The sequence below is a fragment of the Hylobates moloch genome, unplaced genomic scaffold, assembly GCF_009828535.3.
Source record: "Hylobates moloch isolate HMO894 unplaced genomic scaffold, HMol_V3 SCAFFOLD_8, whole genome shotgun sequence".
Lineage (NCBI taxonomy): Eukaryota > Metazoa > Chordata > Mammalia > Primates > Hylobatidae > Hylobates > Hylobates moloch.
The window spans coordinates 11,019,229-11,030,017 of NW_026652283.1; positions in this window are offsets into that span (position 1 = coordinate 11,019,229).

Here is a 10,789-nt window from a genome sequence, read left to right on the forward strand (position 1 = left end):
TGGGCAGAGGCGCTCCAACAGTTAACCCTAATGGAGCCATCAGATGCATCCTGCCCAGCTGTCACACGCCCTTACCTGGAGGCAGATGGGCAAGAAAGTGGAGTTGCTACCACAATGTTAAAAGTATCTCAGTGACATTGGAGTTCGCTAGTGCTTGAACACAAGTTATCACATTTGACACTCAAAACTACCCTGGGGAAGGGCAGGTTTTGTTACTTATTCTTTATTGCATAGAGGAGCGAAATGAGAACCTGAGAGGTTAATGACTTACCCAGGGCCACTCAAGTAATGAATAGCAGTACCTCAGCCCAATCCAGGTCTCCGATTTAAGCCACTCGGCTCCTTCCAAGAAATGCGCTCTGAACCAAAGGTGCTGCAGGTTTGTAAGTAGATTGACAGCAGAAACAGCCAAATCACTTTCTCCCAAATTCACCTGAGAAGGTCTATTCACCGTTGATTTAAATGACCTGCTTCTAAGAACCAAGTGAGTTTTGTATGCTGGCTTCCTCAAAGCAGGAAACTGGGCCGGGCGCGGGTGGCTCAGGCCTGTAATCCCAGCACTTTGGGATGCGGAGGCGGGCAGATCACGAGGTCAGGAGTTCGAGACCAGCCTAGTCCAACATGGTGAAACCCCCCCCGTCTCTACTAAAAATACAAAAAAAAATTAGCCTGGCATGGTGGCACACGCCTGTCATCCCAGCTGCTCGGGAGGCAGAGGCAGGAGAATCGCTTGAACCCAGGAGGCGGAGGTTGCAGTGAGCCGATATCGCGTCATTACACTCCAGCCTGGGCAACAGAGCAAGATTGCGTCTCAGAAAAAAAAAAAAGAAGAAAGAAAAGAAAGTTAACCTTCACTTTCACAGACCCCTTCCAATGTCTGGGGAGGGGCCCTTATGATATGTTCACATGGTCCTATTTGCAAAACAAAGATAATTTTGAATTCTTCTTCTTCTGTATAATTGTATTACACAAAATTGTATAAGCTTCAAGTCCCACAAAGCCTAGATCTGTCCCTATTTATAATAGACAATGCAGTACAACCGGCCGGGCGCGGTGGCTCACGCCTGTAATCCCAGCACTTTGGGAGGCCGAGGCAGGCGGATCACGAGGTCAGGAGATCGAGACCATCCTGGCTAACACGGTGAAACCCTGTCTCTACTAAAAATACAAAAAATTAGCCGGTCGTGGTGGCGGGCGCCTGTAGTCCCAGCTACTCGGGAGAATGAGGCAGGACAATGGTATGAACCTGGGAGGCGGAACTTGCAGTGAGCCGAGATAGCGCCACTGCACTCCAGCCTGGGCAACAGAGTAAGACTCTGTCTCAAAAAAAAAACAAAAAAAAACACTGATTGAAATTGCTACCACTGGCTGGGCACGGTGGCTCACTCCTGCAATCCCAGCACTTTGGGAGGCCGAGGCGGGCAGATCACAAGGTCGAGAGATCGAGACCACCCTGGCCAAAATCGTGAAACCCTGTCTCTACTAAAAATACAAAAAAAAATTAGCTGGACATGGCGGCAGGCGCCTGTAATCCCAGCTACTTGGGAGGCTGAGGCAGGAGAATCGCTTGAACCCGGGAGGCGGAGGTTGCAGTGAGCCGAAATCGCGCCATTGCACTCCAGCCTGGGCAAAAAGAGTGAAACTCTGTCTCAAAAAAAAAAAATTGCTACCATTAAAGAAGGTATGATTAGTAATGGCAAATGCAGTGTTAACTGTTAGCAACAGAGAGTCTGCTGTGAGAAGTGCTGAAAAGAGGACATTGTGACTATAACTTTCTCGAATGTCATTGATGGGAACATACATTATGCCAGTGTTTTAGAAAATAAGTCTGGGAGTAAAATACATATACCTTTAAACTGGAACGCTGGCTGGGCACAGTGGCTCACACCTGTAATCCCAGCACTTTGGGAGGTTGAAGCAGGCAGATCACCTGAGGTCTGGAGTTTGAGACTAGCCTGGGCAACATGGTGAAACCCCTGTCCCTACTAAAAATACAAAAATTAGCTGGGTGTAGTGGCGGGCACCTGTAATTCCAGCTACTTGGGAGGCTGAGGCAGGAGAATCGCTTGAACCCCGGAAGTGGAGGTTGCAGTGAGCTGAGATCGCGCCACTGCTTTCCAGCCTGGCAACAGAGTAAGACTCCATCTCAAAAAAAAAAAAAAAAAAAAAAAAAGCCTACAAAAATGACAGTTTCCCTGGTTCAACCTAATCAAAAGAACCTGAAGCCTGCTTTTAAAAAAACTCACAGATAAAGTGCACAAAATAGTCATTGGTGACTTTAAGCCAAAGCAGTTTCAGCAGAGGTATGAGATCCAAAGCAAAAGTGCAGTGAATTGAGAAATAAAGGGGCAACAGGGAGGGAGGGCAGTGGTTTCTCCAAAATCTTATTGTTAAAGGAAAGAGAACACTTGGGTGGCTGGAAAGGAATGTGAGGCTGGAGGAATTTGGGAGTTGACTTAGTCAGGGTTGATTGCTTACTGTGTTTTTAAGTTTGAGAGGAATATGATCATATTTGTAACCTGAAGTAAGTGATCAAATAAAGAAGGAGAGTGGGGAAAGTGATTCCGAGACTTCAAGAGGATCTGGAGCCTGGCAGAATGCATTAGCCTTGGATGGGACGAGGAGCAGGAGGATTTCCACTTTTGGAGGAGAGGAGAGTGAGTGTGGCTGCTTGACCTTCAGCTCTCCTTTCTCCACTCCCACTTTCACAGACTCCTTCCAGAGGCCGTGGAGGGACCATGGCAATGATTAGGATGGTCATATGTTTTTATACTATTTGCAAAACCAAGATTGTTTTAGTACTCATTTTCATTAAAATATCTCCTTCTCCAGTTGTATATGCGCAGCACTACAAAACCTGAATCTGCCCGTAGTAGCTATAAATAGGTTTCATGGGGAAGGGATAGTGGAGACAAGATTTGATTGCCTTCGTTTACATAAAAACAGAAAGCAAAGTCTACATTGAGAGTGAAGTAAGAAAGAATATGGTGGTGGGGGGGAGGAGGTCAGGAAAGTGACAAAGATTTGGAAAAGCTGAGAATGGAAGAGGGAGTTGAGAAAGGACACATTACAGGATCCTCTAACAGCACAGAGGGTGCTGCTATAACTGCCTACCGGAAATGTGGTGTATATCATGAAGAGTGGCCTTCTTGCCTCTATTTTTCTTTTTTTCTTTTTTGAGACAGAGTCTCTCTGTGTCACCCAGGCTGGAATGCAGAGGTGTGACCTCGGCTCACTCCAACCTCCACCTCCAGGGTTCAAGCAATTCTTATGTCTCAGCCTCCCGAGTAGCTGGGATTACCAGCGCGTGCCACCATGCCTGGCTAATATCTTTCTTTCTTTCTTCCTTTCTGTCTTTCTTCCTTTTCTATTTTTTTTTATTTTTTTAATAGTAGAGATGGGGTTTCACCATGCTGGCCAGGCTGGTCACAAACTCCTGGCCTCGTGATCTGCCCGCCTCGGCCTCCCAAAGTGCTGGGATTACAGGCATGAGTCACCGTGCCCTGCCTCCTTTCTTTCTTTTCTTTTCTTCCTTCCTTCCTTCCTTCCTTCCTTTCTTTCTTTTTCTTTGACAGAGTCTCACTCTGTCACCCAGACTAGAGTGCAATGGTGCTATGTCGGCTCACTGCAAGCTCCGCTTCCCCGGTTCACGCCTACTGCCTCAGCCTCCCGAGTAGCTGGGACTACAGGCGCCTGCCACCACGCCTGGCTAATTTTTTGTATTTTTAGTAGAGACGGGGTTTCACCATGTTAGCCAGGATGGTCTCAATCTCCTGACCTCGTGATCTGCCTGCCTCGGCCTCCCAAAGTGCTTCAGCCTTTTTTTTTTTTTTTTTTTTTTGTAGGGACAGGGTTGTGCCATTTTGGCTAGGCTGGTCTCAAACTCCCAGCCTCAAGTGATCCACTTGTCCCGGACTCCCAGAGTGCTGGGATTACAGGCATGAGCCACTGCGTGTGGCTGAGCCACTGCGTGAATACCTAAGAAGAATTCACTATAATTAGAAAATAAGTATACTTTGGGGCCAGGCACAGTGGCTCACGCCGGTAATCCCAGCACTTTGGGAGGCCGAGGCAGGCAGATCACCTGAGGTCAGGAGTTCGAGACCAGCCTGACCAACATGGAGAAACCCCGTCTCTACTAAAAATAAAAAATTAGCCAGGAGTGGTAGCACATGCCTGTAGTCCCAACTTCTCAGGAGGCTGAGACAGGAGAATCGCTTGAACCCAGGAGGCAGAGGTTGCGGTGAGCCGAAATCACTCCATTGCACTCCAGCCTGGGCAACGAGCAAAACTTCATCTCAAAAAAAAAAAAAAAAGAAAGAAAGAAAGAAAAAGAAAGAAAAGAAAAGAAGTATACTTTGTTTTCAATAATATTTTTTCTTTTTTCAACATCAGCTATATAAACCCCCTGTAAAGTTTATTAAAACATGAAAAATAAATTAAATGCTATACATTAAATTGCTTATGTTTGTCCCAAACAAGATGAAAGGATATCTGCAGTAGAGGGTAACTTGGAAAAGGGAAGCGGAGCCAGAGAAAACAGAGGAGGGAGTCCATTCAGGGGAGAGGATGATGGCAGTGTTAGAATATTGGTTACATCCAGACTGGCATGGTGGCTCATGCCTGTAATCCCAGCACTTTGGGAGTCTGAAGTGGGTGGATCACAAGGTCAAGAGGTCAAGACCTGCCTGGCCAAGATGATGAAACCCCGTCTCTACTAAAAACTAAAATTAGCCGGGAGCGGTAGTAGGTGCCTGTAATCCCAGCTACTCGGGAGGCTGAGGCAGTAGAATCGCTTGAACCTGGGAGGCGGAGGTTGCAGTGAGCCGAGATTGTACCACTGCAGTCCAGCCTGGGCGACAGACTGAGACTCCATCTCAAAAAAAAAAACAAAAAAACAAAAAAAAAGGAATATTGGTTACATCCAGAAGGATTAATCTATTAAGTAAATATATTAACGATAATGGAATCAGAGTTTCTAACTATCAGAGAAGGAAGTTACAAATACAACAAAGATACATTGGTGCCAATGGCAATGAAAACGGTGGAGTAAGAAACTCTAGGGGTAGGGAACTCTCTTCCTTTGCAGAAACACTGAAAAAACTGGCAAAAGTCATGAGAAACAACTTTATTAGAACTCTAGAAGATAGTCAAAGGTTTACAGCAACCAAGCTAATGCTTAATAAGGATAATGGGCACTGAATCATGGTAGGAGAGGTTTGTCATGTTTTACCTTACCCTTGTCCAATCCCCCTGCCCAGTGCAGCAGTAGTCTAGAAGACAGCAGCCCATGCTCCCAGTGCAGGTTCTCAGTTTGGGAGGTGTGTTAGGCCATTCTTGCGTTGCTGTGAAGAAATACCTGAGACTGGGTAATTTACAAGAAAAGAGGTTTAATTGGCTCATAGTTCTGCAGGCTGTACAGAAAGCATGGCACCAGGATCTGCTTCTGGGGAGGCCTCAGGAAATGTTTACTCATCACCAAAGGCGAAGCAGGAGCAGGCATGTTACATGGTGAGAACAGGAGCAAGAGAGAGAGTGAGGGCAGGTGCCACACACTTTCAAACAACCAGATCACATGCGAACTCAGAGCAAGAGCTCGCTTATCACCAAGGGGATGGTCCAAGCCATTCATGAGGAATCTGCCCCCAAGATCCAAACACCTCCCACCCAGCCCCAACTCCAACATTGGGGATTACATTTCAGCATGAGATTTGGGTGGGGACAAATATCCAAGCTATATCAGAAGGGAATGGAGGGAATCTTGTTCCTGAGAAATTGTGTTCGTAGGTTTTCATCTGTTTGGGGGATCCCCAAAGGGACTAATGCAGGGTACTTGACTTTGTTGCACTTAACTCAAAACTCTCTCAGGATAGAAAAGTTGCTGTGTGGAAGAGGTTTCTCAAAAACATTGGACAGCCAATGAATAAACCCCAGATCCTAGAGCAAAAGATAACAGCTGTGGCAAAAAAACAGACTCGTAGAAAGCCTGAGAAGAAAACCCTGGGGATTGATATACTTGGGGAATAGGGGCTCTGAAAAGCCCCTGGGTATGTAGGGGAATCAAAAAGTCCCAGGCCAGGATACATCCTCAGAAAACGTCTGAGAACACCATAAGCTTCACTTCTGGTTGATCTTTAGGCTTAGCACAAGTAAGAAGTGAAGGCTAAGGCAGAGTTATAAATGGTGTGGCTAGTCAGCCGGGTGCAGTGGCTCACACCTGTAATCCCAGCACTTTGAGAGGCCGAGGCAGGCAGATAATGAGGTCAGGAGATCCAGACCATCCTGTCCAATATGGTGAAACCCTGTCTCTACTAAAAAATACGAAAATTAGCCAGGTGTGGTGGCACGCACCCGTAGTCCCAGCTACTCGGGAGGCTGAGGCAGGAGAATCGCTTGAACCCAGGAGGTGGAAGTTGTAGTGAGCTGAGATCGTGCCACTGCACTGCAGCCTGGGCAACAGAGTGAGACTCTGTCTCAAAAATAAACAAATAAATGGTGTGGCTGAGCACTGAAGTATTGGCACCAACACAGAGCCAATTTGCAAAGACCTGATGGTACTTTTTTCTTTTTTGGCTCTCGGAGTTTAAGAAAATCTTTGATAAAACATTAGCTGACTACTATGCTAAAAAAACAGAGACCACACAATTCAAAGAATCATATAAAATAGTTTAGAAAAGTCACTAAACAAACAACCACAACCTACCATGAGCAACAAAAAATCCTGGAATGGGGAGAATTTTATTTCGAGAGTTACCACATTGTTATATTCAAAATGACCACTTTTCAACAATTATGAGGCATGCAAAAAACAATGAAGTGTGCCCTGTTCATAGGAAAAAAAATTAACAAAAACAGTCCTTGAGGCCAGGCGCGGTGGCTCACGCCTGTAATCCCAGCTCTCAGGGAGGCAAGAGGCGGGAGGATAGCTTGAGACCAGGAGTTTGAGACCTGCCTGGGCAACATAGCGAGACCCCGTTCTCCAGAAAAAGGAAAAAACAACAACAACAACAACAAAAACAGTCCTTGAGAAAGCATAGGCATTGGACTTACTAGACAAAGACTTCAAATCAACTCTCTTAAATATGCTCAAAGAACTAAATGTAGCTGGCCAGGTGCAGTGGCTCACGCCTGTAATCCCAGCACATTGGGAGGCCGAGGCAGGTGGATCACTTAAGGTCAGGAGTTCAAGACCAGCCTCACCAATAGGGTGAAATCCCATCTCTACCGAAAATACAAAAATTAGCCAGGTGTGGTGGCATGTGCCTGTAGTCCCAGCTACTCGGGAGGCTGAGACAGAAGAATTGCTTGAACCTGGGAGGCAAAGGTTGTAGTGAGCCGAGATCATGCCACTGCACTCCGGCCTGGGTGACAGAGTGAGACTCCGTCTCAAAAAAAAAAAAAAAAAACCAAAGGAAGCCATCATGGACAAAGAACCAAAGGAGAACAGTGTCTCAACAAGTAGAAAATATCAATAAAGGCACAAAAAATATTTAAAGGAACCAAATAGAAATTCTGGAGCTAAAAAGTGTAATAACTGAAAGAAAAAATTTGCTAGACACATTCAGCAGCAGATTTAAGCAGGCAGAAAAATCAGAAAACTGAAGATAGGTCAATTGAAATCATCCAGTCTGAGAAGCAGAAAGAAAAAAGAATGAAGAAAAATGAACAGACACTAAGAGAATTGTAGGATACCATCAAGTATATCAATATATGCATAATAGAAATCCTGGGGGAGAGGAGGGATAGAAAGGAGGAGAAAGAATAGTTGAAAAAAATTATAGTTAAATACTTCCTAAATTTTTTTTTTTTTTGAGAAAGAGTCTGACTCTGTCACTCATGCTAGAGTGTAGTGGCATGAACATAGCTCACTGCAACCTCGACCTCCCAGGTTCAAGCTATTCTCATTCCTCAGCCTCCTGAGTAGCTGGGATTACAAGTGCGTGCTACCACTCCTGGCTAATTTTTGTATTTTTAGTAGAGACAGGGTTTCGCCATATTGGCCAGGCTGGTCTCGAACTCCTGACCTCAAGTGATCCGCTTGCCTCGGTCTCCCAAATTGCTGGGGTTACAGGTGTGAGTCACTGTGCCTGGTCAACTTCCTACATTTAATAAAATACATGAACATCTAAGAAGCTCAACAGATACACAGGAATTACAAATAAAGAAACAGAGAAAACTAGAATGGACCCTGTGATGCCATATTGATAGGATATATTCGTATAAATTCATGATTTTCAATATATGTGGATAGGTATAGAAATATAGTTGTAAGTGTGTATATGAATATGTGCATGTATTTGTATACACATGAACGCACAGATCCTAGCTCTGTCTACCAAGAAAATGTGTTAGTTAATGCCTACTAGTAAGCAGGCACCAAGACAGAATTCAATGTGCAAGAGATTTATTCAGGGAGTGTGATAGCCTCCAGCATGGTCGCTAATGATTCTCACCTCTTCGTAGTCACATCCCTGTGAAATCCCCTCCCACACTGAGTAGGACTGACCTATTACTGCAGCGACAGCATGTGACTTTAAGGCTAGACAATAAAAGACATAGTAGTATCTGTGTTGTTCTCTTGAAACAGTCACTGTAGGGGGAGAATCAGCTGCCATGGCATGAGATACTCAAGATGTCCTGTGGAGTTGTCCATGTGGTAAGGAACTGAGACCTCCTTCCAACAGCCAAGTGAGTCATCTTGGAAGTAGATCCTTGAGGCCGAAGCCAAGCCACTATATGACTATGCTTTGGCTGACATCTTCACAGCAACATCATGAGAGATTTCAAGCCAGTGAAGCTGCTCCAGAATTTCTGACCTATAGAAACTGGGAGGTAATAAACACAGTTGACCCTTGAACAACGTGGAGGTTAGAAGTGCTGACCTCCACGCAGTTGAAAATCCATATATAGCTTTTTTTTTTGAGACAGAGTCTCACTGTGTCACCCAGGTTGGAGTGCAGTGGTGCGATCTTGGCTCACTGAGTTCAAGCGATTCTCCTGCCTCAGCCACCTGAGTAGCTGAGATTACAGGCATGTGCCACCACACCCAGCTAATTTTGTTGTTGTTGTTGTTGTTTTTGAGACAGAGTCTCACTCTGTCGCCAGGCTGAAGTGCAATAGCATGATCTCGGCTCACTGCCACCTCTGCCTCCCGGGTTCAAATGATTCTCCTGCCTCAGCCTCCGGAATAGCTGGGACTACAGGCATGCACCACCACGCCCAGATAATTTTTGTATTTTTAGTAGAGATGGGGTATCACCATGTTGGTCAGGATGGTCTCTGTCTCTTGAGCTCATGATCCCCCCACCTCGGCCTCCCAAAATGCTGGGATTATAGGCGTGAGCCACTGCGCCCAGCCCTAATTTTTGTATTTTTTTAAGTAGAAACAGGGTTTTGCCATGTTGGCCAGGCTAATCTTGAACTCCTGACCTCAGGTGATTCACCCTTCTCAGCCTCCCAAAGTACTAGGATTATAGGCCTGAGCCACCGCATTGGCCCATGTATAACTTTTGACTCCTCCAAAACTTAATTACTAATAGCCCATTGTCAACCAGAAGGCTTACTGGCAACATAGTTGATTTACACATATTGTTTGTTATATTTATTATATATACTGTATTCTTACACTAAAGTAAGCTAGAAAAAAGAAAATGTAATTTTATTTTTCATAAAAATCTTAAGGATGAGAAAATATGTGTACAGTACTGTACTGTGCTTATCGATACTGCAAAATTACATAAAGATGGATACTTTGAAGTAATGGGTAATGGTAGCTGCAGACCTCAATCTACAGTACATACCAAGCAATTCAACTTTTTTCCTGTAAAGTCGTGACTTTTCTCTGCTTCTTGGGAGCACTTCCAGCATCACTAGTGGCACTTTGCATGGGTCCAAGGATGTTATTCAAGGGTTCATGGTATTGCACTAAATGCGATAAAAAACGTGCAAGATCCGTGAGAAATCACTTTTCACTGTGAAATGCAATTACTAGAAAGATCAACTGCTCACACAGAGATGAGAAGCGTCCCACGGGGTTTTAAGCACATACTCACAATACTTGAGCTAATCACAATAGCAATAGGAGGTGGCTGTGAAATTATAACAGTAGGCCGGGCGCGGTGGCTCACGCTTGTAATCCCAGCACTTTGGGAGGCCAAGGCGGGCGGATCATGAGGTCAGGAGATCGAGACCACGGTGAAACCCCGTCTCTACTGAAAATACAAAAAATTAGCCGGGCGTGGTGGCGGGCGCCTGTAGTCCCAGCTACTCGGAGAGGCCGAGGCAGGAGAATGGCGTGAACCCGGGAGGCGGAGCTTGCAGTGAGCCGAGATTGCGCCACTGCACTCCAGCCTGGGCGACAGAGCGAGACTCCGTCTCAAAAAAAAAAAAAAAAAGAGAAATTATAACAGTAGTACAGTATATATACAATAGTTAATTTTATGCAGTTATGATTTCATATTGCATCTTTACATTTGTTTACATTTATCTAGACAACAAATGAAGCCATGTATGGTCTGTATTTGTGTGTGTAAGTTTTGATAAATTTCAATTTTTTGGAATAGATTTGTGTATATTTTATGGTAGTAAATGACAAAAATAGACTAGTATCTACATGTATTTTGTGCATTCATGACATACCTAACTTTTTCTTCATTTTTTTGCTATTTCTAGGGTATATGGTTTATCTTCAAGTTTTTTCAAATTGTTGCCAATCTCCAAAAAAATTCCAATATATTTACTGAAAAAAGTTCATGTATAAGTGGACCCACTCAGTTCAAACCTGTGTTGT